Here is a 19,955-nt window from a genome sequence, read left to right on the forward strand (position 1 = left end):
TTGTCTGATTGCTGTGGCTAGGACTTCCAATACTGTGTTGAATAGAAGTGGTGAGAGTGGGCATTCCTCTTTTGTTCCAGATTTTAGCAGAAAGGCTTTCAACTTTTCACGCTGAGTATTATGTTGGCTGCAAGTTTGTCATATATAGCTTTTATTATGTTGTGATATGTTCCCTCTATACCACTTTGGTAAGAGTTTTTATCATGAATGGATGTTGAATTTTATCAAACGTTTTTTCTGCATCTATTGAAATGATTTTTCTTTTCTTTGTTGATGTGGTATATCACATTAATTGATTTGCATATGTTGAACCATCCTTGTGACCCTGAGATGAATCCAACTTGATTGTGGTGCATGATCTTTTTTATATGTTGTTGGATTCGGTTTGCTAATATTTTGTTGAGAATTTTTGCATCTATATTCATCAAAGATATTGGCCTATAATTTTCTTTTTTGCAGGTGTCTTTTTCTGGTTTTGGTATCAGGGTGATGATGGCTTCATAGAATGTCTTTGGGAGTGTTCCCTCCTCTTCAGTCTTTTGGAAGAGTTTGAGAAGGCTCAGTGTAAGTTCTTCTTTGTATGTTTGGTAGAATTCCTCAGTGAAGCAATATGGTCCTGGACTTTTGTTTGCAGGGAGTTGTTTCTTATTACAGATTTTATTTCACTTCTAGTCATCAGTCTGTTCAAATTATCTCTTTCTTCTTGCTTCAGTTTTGGTGGGCTGTATGTTTCTAGAAACTTATCCATTTCTTCTAGGTTTTCCAGTTTGTTGGCATATAATTGTTTATAGTATTATGAGTTTTTGTATTTCTGTGGTATCGGTTGTTATTTCTCCTCTTTCATTTCTGGTTTTATTTATGTGGGTCCTCTCTCTTTTCTTCTTGGTGAGTCTGGCCAGAGGTTTGTTTACTTTGTTTACCCTCTCAAAGAACCAGCTCTTGGTTTTATTGATTTTTTTAAAAATCTCTGTTTTATTTCCTCTCTGACCTTTATTATTTCCTTCTTTCTGCTGACTTTAGGTTTTGTTTGTTCTGCTTTTTCTAATTCTTTTAGGTGGTATGTTAGGTTGTTTGAGATTTTTCTTGCTTTTTGAGGAAGGCCTGTATTACTATGAACTTCCCTCTAAGAACTGCTTTTGCTGCATCCCATAGATTTTGTATGGTTGTGTTTTCATTGTCGTTTGTCTCAGGGTAGTTTTTGATTTCCTCTTTGATTTCATCATTGACCCGTTAGTTTTTTAGTAGCATGTTGTTTAATCTCCATGTAATCATTTCTTTTCTCATTTCTCTCTGTGTGGTTGATTTCTAGTTTTATGCTGTTGTGGTCAGAAATGGTGCTTGAAATAATTTCTGTCCTCTTAAATTTGTTGAGACTTCTTTTGTTACCTAATATGTGGTATATCCTAGAGAATATTCCATGGGCACTTGAAAAGAATTTATGTTCTGTTTTTTGGTTTTGGTTTTTGTTTTTTTGGAGGTAATGTCCTGAAAATATCAATTAAGTCTAACTATTCTATTGTGTCACTTAGGAGTTCTGTTGCCTTATTGATTTTCTGTCTGGAAGATCTGTCCATATATGTCAGTGGGGTGTTAAAATCTCCTACAATTATTGTATTCCAGTCAATTTCTATGTTTATGTGTTAGTATTTGTTTTATGTATTTAGATGCTCCTATGTTGGGTGCACATGTTAATGAGTGTAATATCCTCTTCTTTATCGATCCTTGTATGGTTATATCGTGTCCTTTATCTTTCTTCATGAGCTTTGTTTTAAAGTCTATTTTGTCTGGTATGAGTATTGCTACCCCTCCTTTCTTGGCATTTCTGTTTGCATGAAATGTCTTTTTCATCCCCTCACTTTGTGTGTCCTATGTGTGTCCTTCACCCTAAAGTGGGTCTCTTGTAGGCAGCATATACTGTAAGCTCTTGTGTTATTATCCAACCTGCCACTCTATGTCTTTTGATTGGAGCATTTAGTCCACTGACCTTTAAGATAATTATTGATATATATGTATTTAATGCCATTTTAAACCTTGTTTTCCAGTTGATTTTGTATATCTTCTTTGTTCCTTTTCCTTTTGTGTTTTGATGATTTTCTTTTGTTTTACTCTTGTGTTCTTTTTGGTTTTTGTGAGTCTATTGTATGTTTTTGATTTATGGTTACCCTGTTTTTCAAGTATGTTAACCCATTACTATATCTACTTGCTTTAAACTGGTAGTCATATAGGCTCAAACACATTCTAAGAAAAAATCTACATTTTCTTACTCCCCTCCCCTTCATTTTATGATTTTGATGTCCTCTTCTACATCTTCATGTTTATTCTTTTGCTGTTCTTTGTAGTTATCATTACTTTCTCAAAAAAATGTTTTTTAATCCATGTACTGGCTTATTTAAGTGATTTACTTTGCAATTGTGATTTTCTTTTTCCTATAGATTCTTGCTTCTTTGCTATTTAGAGAAGACCTTTCAATATTTCTTTTAGGATAGGTTTAGTATTGCTGTATTCCTTTACTTTTTGCTTGTCTGAGAAATTATTTATCTCTCCTTCTATTCTAAATGATAATCTTCCTGGGTAGAGCGTCCTTGGTTGCAGGTTTTTCCCTTTCAGGACTTTGAATACATCTTGCCACTCCCTGTGGCCTGCAACATTTCTTTAGAGAAATCAGGTGATAGCCTTTTGGGGGTTCCCTTGTAACTAACTCTTCATTTTTCTCTTGCTGCTTTTAGAATCTTTTCTTTATCTCTAACTTTTGCTATTTTTATTATAATATGTCTTGCTGTAGGTCTGTTTGGGTTTATCTTGTTTGGGACCCTCTGTGCTTCCTGTATCTAGATATCTGTTTCCTTCTTTAGGTTTAGGAAATTTTCAGCCATAATTTCTTCAAATACATTTTCAATCCCCTTTTCTCTTTCTTCTGCTTCTGGGATCCCTATTATGCATAGATTGGCTTGCCTTATATTATCCCATTGGTCTCATATATTGCTTTCATTTTTTAAAATTTGTCTTTCTGTTTGCTGTTCTGATTGGATGATTTCCACTATTCTGTCTTCCAGATCACTTATTCGTTCTTCTGCGTTATTTAGTTTGCTATTTATTGCCTTTAGCTCGTCTTTTGTCTCAGCAAATGTGTTTTCTAATTTAGTTGGCTCCTCTTTATAGTTTCTAGCTCCTTGTTACAGTAATCTACATTTCTATCTATAGCCTTTCTTAATTCCTTCAGTATTTTTATTGCCTCCTTTTTGAACTTGGGATCTGGTAGACTGGAAAGGTCTGTTTCATTGTTTGTTCTTTCAGGGGATTTCTCTTGTTCTTTTAATTGGAAGTGGATCCTCTGCTTCTTCATTTTACTTCTACTTCTCTGAATCTATGAATTTAGGAGAAATAGTTATCTGCTGTGGTCTTGAAGGGCTATTTTTATGTGGGAGCATCCCGGTATACCCTTCATGAGTCTAATATTGGGTTGGCCAAAAAGTTCATTTGGTTAATGAATACGTTGTTCAATAAAGTTCTTGATTAAAATGAAAAATGTGTCGTTTTTACTTACAACCAAACGACTTTTTGGCCAACCCAATATTTTTGGTGGGAGGGCTGTTTTTAGAATGGATGCCTACCACATCTTTCCTCAGTGTGTGCTGGCCATTATCCCCTTGATAGGGGGTGTCATTGGTGTTGTGGTAACCAGAGACTGCACTGGATATTGAGTTGGGTCTCCTCTTTGCTCTGTGGTTGTCACAGCCCTGTCTGGGGCAGGGTCTGCTCCCCACTTGTTGGAGTAGAAGCTCCCAGATCCGCTTCTGAGCTGTGGTGTGAGGTAGACGGGACTGGAGCACTTCCACTGGGAAAGGAGCTACTGAGTATTCCTCCGCAGAGGCTGTCCACTGGGAAGTGTGCTCTGTGGTGTTGCCAATCACCAGCTGTGTGTGCTCACAAAGTACACTGTTGTTGGCACTGCCCTGGACCCTGCCTCATCCATGGGAATACAGGCCGTCAGCCCAGATGCCCCTTAGGCGCTGTGCTCACAAAGCCACCATCACAGATCCACTGGCACAGATCCGCTGAAGTTAGGTATCAGAACCTGCCATAGTTGCATGTATTCGTGCACCTGGCCCCATCGTGGGAGCTACAGGGTCAGCCCAGACCCCAGCCACGCCTCTGCGTGCACATGCCTGCAAAGCCTGTAGCTGCTAATGCCAGGCCTGCCCAGCCACAGGAGTACCAGTAATTCACTTGGATATCCTGAGGGTACTGAGCTTACAGAGGCACCAGCATGTAAATTCTCCAAAGCCACCAGGACACAGCTCAGATTTCAGCCCCACCTCCATATGTGGGCAGCCCACAGGGGCTTTGCACACTCCCAGAGCTCCTAGAGGCAGAGCCACACCTGCTGTGAGTACACTGAGAATGAGAATGAGGCTGCTGTGGTGGGGCTCCGCCCCTTCTTCGTGTGCATTAACAACGGGGCTCCAATAGTGGGCCGGGCTCCATCCTGTGCACACCCTCAATTGAAGCCTGGGCCACACTTCAGCCCCTTGGGACTGTCTCCAGGTAGCCAGCCCAAGTCCTCTCCTCAGGTCTGTCCACTGAAGCTCGACTCTCAGCACACAACCCCCATGCACACCAGCAGAAGATGTGCATCTTGGGCTGGGTAGTGCAGTAAGTTGGTCAGGACCATCTGTGCTGGTTTCTTTCTGCTTCTGCCTGCCACAAGCCAGCTGCTACACTTTTCTCTGAGCCTCTGAAGCTCCCTATCTGTCCTGGCTGATCTCCCAGATGTTGAAGGGGGTTCCCGGGGTAAAGGAACCTTTCCTCTTTCACAGCTCCCTCCCAGGGGCTCAGGTGCCATCCCTATTCCTTTTTTTTTTCTCTCATCCTACCCAGTTACATGGTGGTCTTTCTTGTAGCTCTGGATGTATAGATCTTCTGCCACTGTTGTGTAGGTGTTCTGTGAGAATTTTTCCACATGTAGATGTATTTTTGATGTATTTGTGGGAGGAGGTGAACTGCACATTATTCTATTCCACCATCTTGATCTTTCCCCTCTTCTAGTTCTGAGTATTGTTTATGATTCAGTTGTATTTCCCTTTGTGGGTTATCAGCTATATTTCTTTGGTTTCTTATTTTACCGGTTGCTTCAGTTTTTACAGACTACCATCTTCAACATATCAGAGTCTTTATGGGGTTATTCTACTTCATATAGAGTACAAGAACTTTATAAAAGTATACCACCAGTTTTTCTTTCTAACATTTCTGTTATTATCATATGTTTTAGTTATACATATGTTAACAATCTACAGTCTACATCATTATTTTTATTTAAACAGTGAACTAGCATTTAGAGATATTTAATTAATAGGAGAAATATAACATTTATCGATATTGTTAGCATTTCTAATGTTCTTCATTCCTTTTTGTAGATCCAGATTTCCATCTGGAATCATTTTCTTTTAGTCTATAAGGCTTCCTTTAACATTTCTTTAAATGTGAATCTACTGATGTTAAACTCTTTCAGCTTTTTACGTGTCTGAAATATATTTTTAAAGATTTTTAAAGGTATTTCTCTGGATGTAGTATTCTAGGTTGGTAGTTGATTTCCCTTCAGTAGTTTAAAGATATTCTACCTTACATGGTTTCTGTTGAGAAATCTGTTGTCATGGTTATCTTTATCCCTCTGTATGTAATGTGTATTTTTTCCTTTGGCTGTTTTAAAGTTTTTTCTTTTTTTAACTGGTTTTGAGCAATTTGATTATGATGTACCATGATGTAATCTCTTGTGCTTGATGTTTCTTGAGCTTCTTAGACCGGTGGATTTGGTTTCCATCAAGTTTAGAAAAGTTTTGGCCATTGTTTCTTCAAACATTTTTTTCCTGTTTCCCTCTGTTCTCTCTTAGGTACTCCATTCACAGTTTTAGGCTGCTTGAAGTTGTGTCACAGCTCATAGATGTTCTGTTCACTTGTAGAGACTTTTTTCTCTTTGAGTTTCAATTTGTATAGTTTCTCTTGCTGTGTCTTCAAGTTCACTAATCTTTTCTTTCACAATGTCAAATAACTATTAATCCATCCAGAGTATTTTTCATTTTAGGCACTATAGTTTTCATCTCTACAAGTTTGATATGGGTCTGTTTTATATCTTCTAGGTCTCTACTTTACATGTTCAATCTTTCCTGTAGCTTTTTGAACATATGGGGTGCAGTTATAACTGTTTTAATGTTCTTGTCTGCTAATTCTACCATCTGTATCTGTTTTCAGTTGGTTTTGGTAAGTTGATTTTTTTCTCCTCAATATGGGAAGTATTTTTCTGCTTCTTTGTTTGCTCGGCAATATCTGATTGGATGTCAGACATTTAAAATTTTTGCCTAGTTGAATACTGGATATTTTTGTATTCCTATATATATATATTTGAGCTTTGTTCTGAGACACAGTTAAGTTACTTGGAAACAGTTTGATTATTTCAGGGATGACTTTAAAGATTTGTTAGATGGGACTAGAGCATAATACAATCTAGAACTAATAATTCTGTACTGTTGATGCAAGTCATTTCTCAGCACTCTGCTTTGCCCCGTCAGTCATGAGGTTTTCCACTCTGGGTGGTAGGAACTGACATTACTCTTGTCCCTGTGTAAATCCTGAATACTGTTCTTTCTGATCCTTTCAGGTGGTTCTCTTCCTGGCCTCGAGAATTCCTCACTCACCTGAACTGAGCAGTACTCTGCTGAATACTTGGTCTTCTGCTAATCTCCATCCAGAGTGTGCTGTCTGTAGCTGTCTCCTGTCTGGTAGTCTATCCTTTGAATTTTAGCCACCTTGTCCCTAGACGCCTAGCTCTATCTTCATAATTTAGGTAGTATGGTGGGTTTTGGCTAGATCCCCTCCCTGTGCCACAACCTAGAAACTGTCAAGGCAGTAAGCTGAGGCAATTGTAAGGGAAACCTTTGTTTATTTTACATTCTCAGGGACGACTGTATTCATTACTCGATGTCCACTGTTTTGAAAATTGTTGTTCCATATAATTTGTCCCTGTTGCTCCATCTTGGCTAGAAAAAGAAGGCCTTCTTTCAATTAGCTTAATGCATTGGAAATTCATTTGTGTGCTTGCACAAATCAGTAGTTTGTTCCTTTTAATTGCTCAGTAGAATTCTATCATATTGATATACCAGTTTGTTTATCTTTTCACCAGCTGAAAGACATTTGGGTCTTTTACACTTGATAGCAGTTTTCAACTGGAGCCACTGTGCCATCTGTATACCTCTTCTTTTTGCCCAGATATTTTTTATTTGGTTGGCTTTTTTCCCCTATTTGTTTAGTTTTGAGTGTTTCTTATATATCCTTGATACAAGTCCTTTACCATATATGTGATTTACAAATACTTTTTTCCCAGTCTGTGGCTTCATGCTCTTCACAGTGCTGCTTGAAGAGGACACATTCTTAATTTTAATGAAGTCAAATTTATCATTTTTTCTTTTATGCCTCATCATGCTTTTGGTGTCATATGTAAGAAATTTTTGCCTAACCCAAGCTCATGAATATTTTCTTTGGTGATTTATTCTAGAAGTTTTAGAGTTTGCAGTTCTACATATATGTCTCTGATTAATTTTCAATTAAATTTTGTACATGGTATAGATATCAGTCAATTTTATTTTTTATATGGATATCCAGTTTTTTCAGCACTAGTTTTTTATTGTGTTAAAATACACATAACATAAAACGTACCATCTTAATCATTTTTAAGTGTACAGTTGAGTGATACTAAATACATTCACAATTTTTTGGAGCCATCACCACCATCCATCTCCATAACTCTTTTCATTTTCTAAAACTGAAACTCTATACCTATTAAACAATTGCTCCCCATTCTTCCTTCTGCCTTGGCCCCTGACAGCCACCATCTTTTTTTCCATTGAATTGTCTTTGCATCTTTGTCAAACATCAATTGACCCTATGGGTGTGGATCAATTTCTGCATTCTCTATTCTGTCTATGAATATGTATCTGTCCTTTTGTCAGTGCCACACTGTCTTGATTACTGGCGCTTTGTAGTAACTCTGGAAATCAGGTAATTTGAGTCCTCCAACTTCTTTTTCAAAATTGTTTTAGTTATTCTAGGCCCCTTGTTGTTACATATGATTTTTAGTATCAGCTTATCAATTACCACCCCCAAAAAAATCCTTCTAGGAATTGGATTGGGAATGTATAGAATCTATAGATCAGATTGAAGAGAATTGAACCTTCTAATCTATGAATACAGCATATTCGCTCCACTTTTTTAGGTCTTCTTTCACTTTTTCATCAGTAGTTTTCAGTTTACAGGTCTTGCATATATTTTATTAAATTAAAATCTAAGTGTTTCTTAGTTTTTATGGGCTCTTACTGATTGTTTTTTACTTCAGTTTCAAATTATTCACTGGTAACACATAGAAATGCAGTTGTTTTTTTATATTAACCATGTACCTTACACAATCTTGCTAAATTCACTTACCAATTTTAGTTTTTCTTGCCTTACTGTACTGATGATCTAAAAGATACAGGAGCCCACTCTCACCACTATTATTCAACATAGTTTTGGAAGTTTGCGCCACAGCAATCGGAGAAGAAAGAGAAATAAAAGGAATCCAAATCAGAAAAGAAGAAGTAAAGCTGTCACTGTTTGCAGATGACATGCTACTATACATAGAGAATCCTAAAGATGCTACCAGAAAACTACTAGAGCTAATCAGTGAATTTGGTAGAGCAGCAGGATACAAAATTAATGCACAGAAATCTCTTGCATTCCTATACACTAATGATGAAAAATCTGAAAGTGGAATTAAGGAAACACTCCCATTTACTATTGCAACACAAAGAATAAAATACCTAGGAATCAACCTACCTAAGGAGACAAAAGACCTGTATGCAGAAAACTATAAGACACTGATGAAAGAAATTAAAGATGATACAAATAGATGGAGAGGTATACCATGTTCTTGGATTGGAAGAATCAACATTGTGGAAATGACTATACTACCCAAAGCAATCTACAGATTCAATGCAATCCCTATCAAACTACCAATGGCGTTTTTCACAGAACTAGAACAAAAAAATTACAATTTGTATGGAAACACAAAAGACCCCAATAGCCAAAGCAATCTTGAGAAAAACAGAGCTGGAGGAATCAGGCTCCCTGACTTCAGACTATACTACAAAAGCTACAGTAATCAAGACAGTATGGTATTGACACAAAAACAGAAATATAGATCAATGGAACAGGACAGAAAACCCAAAGATAAACCCACGCACATATGGTCACTTATCTTTGATAAAGGAGGCAAGAGTATACAATGGAGAAAAGACAGCCTCTTCAATAAGTGGTGCTGGGAAAACTGGACAGCTACATGTAAAACAATGAAATTAGAGCACTCCCTAACACCATACACAAAAGTAAACTCAAAATGGATTAAAGACCTAAATGTAAGACCAGACACTATAAAACTCTTAGAGGAAAATGTAGGCAGAACACTCTATGACATAAATTACAGCAAGATCCTTTTTGACCCACCTCCTAGAAAAATGGAAATAAAAACGAAAATAAAGAAATGGGACCTAGTGAAACTTAAAAGCTTTGCACAGCAAAGGAAACCATAATAAGACAACCCTCAGAATGGGAGAAAATATTTGCAAACAATGCGATGGACAAGGGATTAATCTCCAAAATATACAAACAGCTCATGCAGCTCAATATCAAAAGCACAAACAACCCAATCCAAACATGGGCAGAAGACCTAAATAGACATTTCTCCAAAGAAGATATACAGATTGCCAACAAACACATGAAAGGATGCTCAACATCACTAATCAGTAGAGAAATGCAAATCAAAACTACAATGAGGTATCACCTCACACTGGTCAGTATGGCCATCATCAAAAAATCTACAAATAATAAATGCTGGAGTGGGTGTGTAGAAAAGGGAACCCTCTTGTGCTGTTGGTGGGAATGTAAATTGATACAGCTGCTATGGAGAACAGTATGGAAGTTCCTTAAAAAACTAAAAATAGAACTACCATATGACCCAGCAATTCCACTACCGGGCATATACCCTGAGAAAACCATAATTCCAAAAGAGTCATTTACCCCAGTGTTCATTGCAGCACTATTTACAATAGCCAGGATATGGAAGCAACCTAAGTGTCCATCAACAGATGAACAGATAAAGAAGATATGGCACATATATACAGTGGAGTATTACTCAGCCATAAAAAGAAATGAAATTGAGTTACTTGTAGTGAGGTGGATGGACCTAGAGTCTGTCATACAGAGTGAAGTAAGTCAGAAAGTGAAAAACAAATATCATATACTAACACATATATATGGAATCTAAAAATAAAAATGGTTCTAATGAAGCTAGGGGCAGGACTGGAATAAAGACACAGACATAGAGAATGGACTTGAGGACACGGGGAGGGGGAAGGGTAAGCTGGGACGAAGTGAGAGAGTAACATTGACATATATACACTACCAAATGTAAAATAGATAGCTAGTGGGAAGCAGCTGCATAGAACAGGGAGATCAGCTCAGTACTTTGTGACCATCTAGAAAGGTGGGATAGGGAGGATGGGAGGGAGGCGCAAGAGGGAGGGGATATATGTATACATATAGCTGATTCACCTTGTTTTACAGCAGAAACTAACACAACATTGTAAAGCAATTATACTCCAATAAAGATGTTAAAAAAAATAAAGGATACAGGAGGATCTGCATAGATTATATGCAAATACTACTCCATTTCATATAAGGGAGTTGAACATTTGTGGATTTTGATATCTGTGGGAGTTCTGGAACTAACCCCCCATGGTTACTGAGGGATGACTGTACTTTAAATCATATCTGAATTACTTATAATACCTAAAACAATGTAAATGCTGTATAAATAGTTGCTGATTAATGGCAAATTCAAGTTTTGCTTTTTGGAACTTTGCAGAATTTTTTTTTCCAAATGTTTTTGATCCATGGTTTGTTGAATTTGTGGATGCAGAACCTGTGGATATAGAGGACCGACTGTAATACATTTTGTTTATCATTCATCCATCAATGGGCATTTGTGTTTTTTCCACCTTTTGGCTATTGAATAATTCTGCTATGAACATAGGTATACAAATATCTGTAGATTTAAACCTAATTATCTAAATAGTTGTAGTAAATTTAGATGGTCCAAAACCTACATGTTAAAAGCAGAAATTGTCAGAATGATACAGAAGACAGCTATATCAAACAACTTGACCTAATTGACATTATAGAACACTCCACTGAGCAATGGTAGAATAAACGTATTCTTTTTCTTTTGCCGTATGCGGGCCTCTCACCTCTGCGGCCTCTCCCTTTGCGGAGCACAGGCTCCGGACGCGCAGGCTCAGCGGCCATGGCTGACAGGCCCACACGCTCCGCGGCATGTGGGATCCTCCCGGACCGGGACACGAACCCGCGTCCCCTGCATCGGCAGGCGGACTCTCAACCACTGCGCCACCAGGAAAGCCCAAACATTTTTGTTTCATATGCATGTGCAGCACTCACCAGGATGGGCCACAAATTCTTTCCAAAATGTGGAGGAATACTTATCTACTCATTTTATGAAACCAAGTTTACCTTGATACCAGCTCTTCACAGAGACAATAAAGAGAAGAATACTACAAACCAATATCTCACATAAACATCGGATGCAGAAATCATTAACAAAATATTAGCAAACTGAATCCCAGTATATATAAAAGGGTAATATACCATGACCATGTGGAGTTTATATCAGTAACATAGATTGGTTTAACATCTGAAGATTAACATCTCCCCATTTTCCCCACCTCACTGTCCCTCCTAACCACCATTCTACTCTCTGCTTCCATGAATTTGACTTTTTTTACGTTCCACATAAAAGTGAAACCATGCAGTTTTTTTTCTTTGTGTCTGGCTTATTTCACTTAGCCTAATGTGCCCCAGGTACATCCAGTGTTGTCACAAATGGCAGGATTTTTTTCAAGGGCGAAGAATTTTCCATTGTGTGTGTGTGTGTGTGTATGTATGCCACAATTTCTTTACCCATTCATCTGTAAGTGGACACAAGTTGTTTCTATATATTGGCAGTTGTGCATAAGGCTGCGATGAACATGGAAACACAGATATTTGAAATAGTGATTTCATTTCCTTTGGTTATATACCCAGAAGAGACATTGCCAGATCTATGGTAGTTCTAGTTTTACTTTTATGAAGAACATCATACTGTTTTCCATAATGGCCATACCAATTTACATTTGCACCAATAGGACATAAGGGTATCCTTTTCTCTAGATCCTCGCCAGTACATGTAGTCTTTTACCTTTTTGGTAATAGCCATCCTAAAAGGTTTGAGGTGATGTCTCATTGTGGATTTGATTTGCATTTATGTTCAACACATTAATAAAATAAAGGAGAAAAACCATAAGTTAATTTCAGTTGGTACAAAAATATTGACAAAATTCAACACACATTCATGATTAAAAATTCTCCACAAACTTTGGAATAAGAAGTTCCTCAACCTATTAAAGGACATTAAGAGGAAGAAAAAAAAACATTTACGTAACCTCATATTCAATGGTGAAAGAACTCTCGTCCCCTAAAATTGCAAATAAAACAAAGGTACCTTTTCTCACTTTTTATTTCATATCATTCTGGAAAATCCAAGTCAGTGCAATAGGGCAAGAAAAAGAAATAAAATGAATACAGAGTGGTAAGGACAAAGTAAAACTCTGTTCACAGATGACATGATTGTGCATGTAGACAATCTAAAAAAAACTACAAAAACTAATGAATGAATTTAGTAAGTTTTCAAGATATAAAGGCAATATGCTAAAATCAATTATGTATCTACACTCTCATACCAAACAATTGCTAAATAAAATTTTCATTTATATCATTTTAAATGCCATTAAAAACATGAAGTCTTTAGGGATAAATTTACAGAAATATGTCTCTAAGACCTATACATTGAAAAATATAGAGTATTGCCAAGAGAAATTAAAGAAGATCTAAATAATTGGAGAGATTTATAACTTCCATGGATCAGAAAAGTCAATATTTAAAAGATATTATTTCACCTCAAATTGATCTGTAGATTTAGTGCATTCCCAATCAAAACTGATATACTGCTTCTAAATTTTATATTAAAATTCAAAGGACCTTGAATACCTACAACATTTTTGAAAAGACCAAGATTGGAAGATTTAACTTTAAAAAGCTATATTTATCAAGACAGTTTAATGCTGTTATGAGGATAGATATAAAATTAATGAGAACCACACTGAGAGTCCAGAATTATTTCTACACTTATATGGTCAATTGATTTTTTCAATGGCAAAAGGAAATTCTTTTCAACAGCTAGTGCAGGATATCCATATGAAAGAAAATAATCTTTGATCTTTACCTCACTTCATCTCTAAAAACTTCAGTTGAAAATGATCACAGACCTAAATGTAAAAGTTAAAACATTTAGAAAAAAACATTGGACAAAATCTTTCAATCATGGGATAGTCAAAGAATTAGATAGGATACACACATAACAAATATCAAAGAAAAAAAATGATGAATTGGACTTCACCAAAATCTTAAAAATTCTATTCTTTAAACAAAAACCTTTGAACAAATGAAAAGACAAGACAGATAGGGAGAAAATTTGCAATACATATCTGTCATAGAACTTGTCAGAACGTGTGAAGAGCTGTCATGACTCAGTAATAAGACAAACATCAGAATTTTTAAAAGTGGGCAAAAGATTTGAAAAGACACTTCACCAAAGAAGATACATAATAGCAGTAGTCATCAAGGAATGTGAATTAAAACCATCGTGAAATAACACTAGACTGGTTAGAATTTAAAAGATTGACAATATGAAGTGTTAATGAGGATATAAAGCATATGAAACTCTCACAAATTTCTGGCTGGAGTGTAAAATGGTACAAGTACTTTGGAAAACAGTTTATCAGCTCTTTATAAATTTAACTGTCCACTTACTCTACAACCTGGAAATTCTACTAGGTGTTTACCCAGAGACATAAATAAGTCTGCCCAAATACTTGTACCCAATTTTTTCACAGCAGTTTTATTCGTAACAGCCCAAAACTGAAAACTGCCCAAGTAGTGAGTGGATAAACACATTGTCATTTTTCCATACAGTGGAATACCACACAGCAGTAAAAAGAATAAACTGCTGCTATGCTTGTTGTGTTTGTTTCTTTATTACTCCATATCAATATTACCACAAATTTAGCAGCTTAAAATGGCACACATTTATCATCTCCCAGTTCCTGTGGTCAGGAGTCCAGGCATAGCCTATCTGGGTTCTCTACTTAGGGTCTCACAAGTCTGCAATCAAGGCGTCAGCCAGGGCTGCATTCGTTACTGACCAGTGCTCTTGGACTCCTTAATCACTAGAAATTGGTAAGTGACCAGACAAGAAATTCAAGCAAGGTTTTACTGGGACTAGTGCTATAGCACGAGGGAGCAAAAACAAGTAACAGGTTCCCTTGCTTACTCCTCGAGTGGGGCGGGCAGCTGGTTCCTTATATGGGATGAGGGTAGGGGTGTATCCAGGGCTTGGGCCAGAGGGGTGGCTAAGGTGGTCTGCCCACGCCCTTCATGGTGCTGTGTGCAGGGTTCATGTGCGGTACTCTGCTTTTGCTCCAGTCTCTCCAGAAGTGGCAGTTGGGTTTATGGTCTTTTTGTATCTTATTGTTCATAATTTTCCCCAACTGTGCAAGCACGCAGTTATTTTTAGTCCTTTATAGTTTCTTTGTATTTTGTTGCTGGAGGAGACATTTGTCCAGGTGCAAGCACTGCAACAAAGGATCCCAGGTCCCAACCTGTCTCACATTCTCATCTGGAGGCTTGAGTGTGGAAGGATCCACTTTCCCACACGTGTGGTTGTTGGCAGTATTCAGTTCCTTGCAGTTGTAGGGCTGTGAGCTTCAGTTTTTTGCTTGATGTTGGCCAGAGACCACCATAACCTCCTTGAGGTCGCCAGCAGTTTCTTGCCACATAATATTCCCCAACATGGCCTTCTTTTTCCTTACAGTCAGGGAGGGAAAGAGAGACTCCAAGAAGAAGGATGCTATAATCTTATGTAGCATCATCATGTAATCACATACATTCCATGACCTTTGCCATATTTTCATAGTTAGAAGTAAGTCACAGGTCCTGTCCTTACTCAAGGGGAAGAGATCATACAGAGGCATGAACACCAAGTGGTAGGGGTTTTGGAGGTTACCTTCAGAGTCTGTTTTCTATACACAGTAACAGGGATTAAGATTATTTTATATTGAGTAAAAGAAGCTAATGCAAAATAGTACATACTATAAGATTCCATTTATGTGAAATTGTAGATAAGGCAAAACTAATCAACAGTGACAAAGGGTATTGATATAGCACTCACTGGGGGCTGTGGGTGAATTGAGGTGGGTGTTTGCATGTAGTCAGACACTAGGGAAGTTTTGGAGATGATGGAAATGTTCTATACACTGATTGTGGTGCTGGTTACAAGGTTGTATACATTTGTCAGAACTCATGGAATTGCACACTTAAAATGGTTTCACTGTGTTGTATGTAAATTATACTTCAATAAAGTTGATTAAGAAAAAAGAACAGTAATAGCCAGCCATGAGCATCACAAAGTTTGTAACTTAATTGTGCCAAGTAAATCTAATAATATCCTTAAGAAACTGTTTAGAGTCGGTAATCAGAAAATAACTCATTTTGTAATATATCATTTGAAGAATTTTCAACAAATTCTTGTGGTGAAATGTGGAAAAATTCTTGTGGTGAAAAAGTGAAAAAATGTGGATTTTTTTTAATATTCTTTATGATGTGTCAACACTCAGAACTGGCAAAGATGGTTTTTTGAAAGATGAAGCTTTATTAAAATGTCGTATTTTCCTTTAGTAGTGTAAACACATATTTCTAATGTATCTTTTGGATGCAAACTGTTGATAACCTATCTATAATTTCAGCTCTGAATGGTCACCTACTGAATCTGGTGATAAATTTCTCATTTACCTTAACCCCTGTTGGTACTACTTCTAAAAGTGTATTAGCCATTTTCAGTTCTTATAGAACTTTGAAGAATCTATGCTTCATGAAGTATTTAACTTGCATGTTCACTTTTATGCTCATTATACTGTGTTATATTCCAATAAGAGTATTAAAGTTCAGTGAAAATCTCATGCCCACTGATGAGAATGCAAATGAGTGTTGATGAAAGAATGCTAGGATCTTAAGGCATAAACTGTCCGGTTTTCTTGCTAAATTCTATTCAAACAATGGTTACATTATAATGAAGACTGATACAGAATCCACCATACAAATATAATTAGCAATGGCAAAATCATTATATAATTCGTAATTGAATAGAGGTTCAGTTCCAGATTGTTCTGAGGTTAAAAAAATAATAAATGTAATGATTTTATATTAGCGCTTATTTCTGTTCCTTCCTCCTCCTAACCTTTGCCAGCCATCAGCAGGACATTTCCTTTGTTGTATGTAGTGACTGGGAAACTAGGGATGATTATATAAATGAGTGATCACACTGAAAATTTCTAGCTGTAACCTTTATTGGATACATAACAGTGAACAGGCATCAACCATCATCTCAAGAAGACATTTCAAGTATCTGGTTATTGTAAAATTATAAATATTGTAAATTGTAGAATTATTTATTTCAGAAATTGCATTTATCTATCTAAACAAAAATCTTCTTCCTTGAGCCATTTAAAACAAAGCTAAAGGAAGCCCTTATATCTTTCTTTAGAGAATAATGTCTCATGAGAGTGAATAGTCTAGGTAGTACTTAATACATTATCTGAATTATATTACTTTCTTATATCTATGAATGAATTTTATAAACTTACACAAAACCAGTAGGGTTTAGAAAACACATATCAGAGTTTCTTCAACCTATTCATCCACCGTGGAATTTTAAAAGATTATTTGGATTCTACTGAAGTATTTTTCTTTTCCCAATGCTAAAAATAACTGAAAGTGATGTTTTATAGACTCATCAGTAAGGCAAATTGTTGTTTTTCTCGTGGTGATAGTAAGTGTGCATTGTGCCATTATATTTTTTAACATGGTCTGATGCCAGTGGTAGTGTTCATAGAGTCTAGAATACATGGCAATCAGGTAAAAAGTGTAATAGGTTTTTTGGGGGTTTTTTTTGCTTTTTAATTTTTATTGGAGTATAGTTGATTTATAATATTGTGTTAGTTTCAGGTGTACAGCAAAGTGAAAAAAGTGTAATAGTTAATAATGATTTTTATTTTAGGTAATATGGAAGTGTTTTGCTTTTTAAATTTTATTTATTTATTTATTTATTTATTTATTTATTTATTTATTTATGGCTGCCTTGGGTCTTCGTTGCTGCGTGCAGGCTTTCTCTAGTTGTGGCGAGTGGGGGCTACTCTTTTTTTTTTTTAACATCTTTATTGGAGTATAATTGCTTTACAGTGGTGTGTTAGTTTCTGCTTTATAACAAAGTGAATCAGCTATACATATATCCCAATATCTCCTCCCTCTTGCATCTCCCTCCCACCCACCCTATCCCACCTCTCTAGGTGGTCACAAAGCATGGAGCTTATCTCTCTGTGCTATGTGGCTGCTTCCCACTAGCTATCTGTTTTACATTTGGTAGTGTATATATGTCCATGCCACTCTCTCACTTTGTCCCAGCTTACCCTTCCCCCTCCCTGTATCCTCAAGTCCATTCTCTAGTAGATCTGTGTCTTTATTCCCGTCTTGCCCCTAGGTTCTTCATGACCATTTTTTTGTTTGTTTTTTAGATTCCATATATATGTGTTAGCATACGGTATTTGTTTTTCTCTTTCTGACTTACTTCACTCTGTATGACAGACTCTAGATCCATCCACCTCACTACAAATAACTCAATTTCATTTCTTTTTATGGCTGAGTAATATTCCATTGTATATACGTGCCACGTCTTCTTTATCCATTCATCTGTCAGTGGACACTTAGATTGCTTCCATGTCCTGGCTATTGTAAATAGAACTGCAGTGAACATTGTGGTACATGACTCTTCTTTTTTTTTTTTTTTTGCGGTAGGCGGGCCTCTCACTGTTGTGGCCTCTCCCATTGCAGAGCACAGGCTCCGGACGTGCAGGCTCAGCGGCCATGGCTCATGGGCCCAGCCACTCTGCGGCATGTGGGATCTTCCCGGACCGGGGCACAAACCTGTGTCCCCTGCATTGGCAGGTGGACTCTCAACCACTGCACCACCAGGGAAGCCCCATGACTCTTTTTGAATTATGGTTTTCTCAGGGTATATGCCCAGTAGTGGGATTGCTGGATCATATGGTGGTTCTGTTTTTAGTTTTTTAAGGAACTTGCATACTGTTCTCCATAGTGGCTGTATCAATTTACATTCCCACCAACGGTGCAAGAGGGTTCCCTTTTCTCCACACCCTCTCCAGCATTTATTGTTTGTAGATTTTTTGATGATGGCCATTCTGACCTGTGTGAGATGATATCTCATTGTAGTTTTTTTTGTTTTGTTTTGTTTTGTTTTTATGGTAAGCGGGCCTCTCATTGTTGTGGCCTCTCCCGTTGCGGAGCACAGGCTCCGGACGCGCAGGCTCAGCGGCCATGGCTCACGGGCCCAGCCGCTCTGCGGCATGTGGGATCTTCCCGGACCAGGGCACGAACCTGTATCCCTTGCATCGGCAGGCGGACTCTCAACCACTGCACCACCAGGGAAGCCCTCATTGTAGTTTTGATTTGCATTTCTCTAATGATTAGTGATGTTGAGCATTCTTTCATGTGTTTGTTGGCAATCTGTATATCTTCTTTGGAGAAATGTCTGTTTAGGTCTTCTGCCCATTTTTGGATTGGGTTGTTTGTTTTTTTGATATTGAGCTGCATGAGCTGCTTGTAAATTTTGGAGATTAATGCTTTGTCAGTTGCTTCATTTGTAAATATTTTCTCCCATTCTGAGGGTTGTCTTTTTCTTCTTGTTTATAGTTTCCTTTGCTGTGCAAAAGCTTTGAAGTTTCATTAGGTCCCATTTGTTTATTTTTGTTTTTATTTCCATTTCTCTAGGAGGTGGGTCAAAAAGAATCTTGCTGTGATTTATGTCATAGAATGTTCTGCCTATGTTTTCCTCTAAGAGTTTGATAGTGTCTGGCCTTACATTTAGGTCTTTAATCCATTTTGAGTTTACTTTTGTGTATGGTGTTGGGGAGTGTTCTAATTTCATTCTTTTACATGTAGTTGTCCAGTTTTCCCAGCACCACTTATTGAAGAGGCTGGGGCTACTCTTTGTTGCGGTGCGTAGGCTTCTTATTGTGGTGGCTTCTCTTGTTGTAGAGCACAGGCTCTTGGCGCACGGGCTTCAGTAGTTGTGGCACACGGGCTCTGTAGTTGTGGCTCACGGGCACAGACTGAGGAGTTGTGGCACCCAGGTTTAGTTGCTCCGCAGCATGTGGGATCTTCCCGGACCAGGGCTCAAACCCATGTCCCCTGTATTGGCAGGTGGATTCTTAACCACTGCACCACCAGGAAAGCTCATGAAAGTGTTTTTGAATCAAGATATATAGTTGTTACTAAAAGGATTATACTTAATGGTAGCCCTAGCACGGGGGTTGGCAAACTTTTTCATTAAAGGGCCAGATGGTAAATATTTTAGGCTTTGTGGGCCATATGGTCTTTGTTACAGCTGCTCAACTCTGCCATTGTAGCCCACATTATAATAGATAATATGTAAATAAATGTGACTGTGTTCGAATAAAACATTATTTACAGAGGCTGAAATTTGAATTTTATTTAATTTTCATGTGTCATGAAATATTGTTCTTTGTTGGTTATGTTTTTCAGCGATTAAAACAAAAAACAAGCCATGGGCCGAATTTTGCTTGCAGGCTATATACCCCTGCCATAGCAGTTGATTTTTCTGAATTAACTTT

The 19,955-nt window shown here is 37.3% G+C and overlaps 1 protein-coding gene across 3 annotated transcripts in view; it reads left to right on the forward strand.

The window, feature by feature from the left end:
- NDUFAF2 (NADH:ubiquinone oxidoreductase complex assembly factor 2) overlaps window positions 1-19,955 on the forward strand; it is a 184,886-nt gene that overhangs the window by 120,592 nt on the left and 44,339 nt on the right. The gene's annotated exons all lie outside the window — the stretch shown is intronic.

This window comes from Delphinapterus leucas, chromosome 3 (assembly GCF_059928025.1).
Source record: "Delphinapterus leucas isolate spDelLeu-1000000601 "Yukka" chromosome 3, BTC_Dleu_Yukka2, whole genome shotgun sequence".
In the NCBI taxonomy this organism is placed as follows: Eukaryota; Metazoa; Chordata; class Mammalia; order Artiodactyla; family Monodontidae; genus Delphinapterus; species Delphinapterus leucas.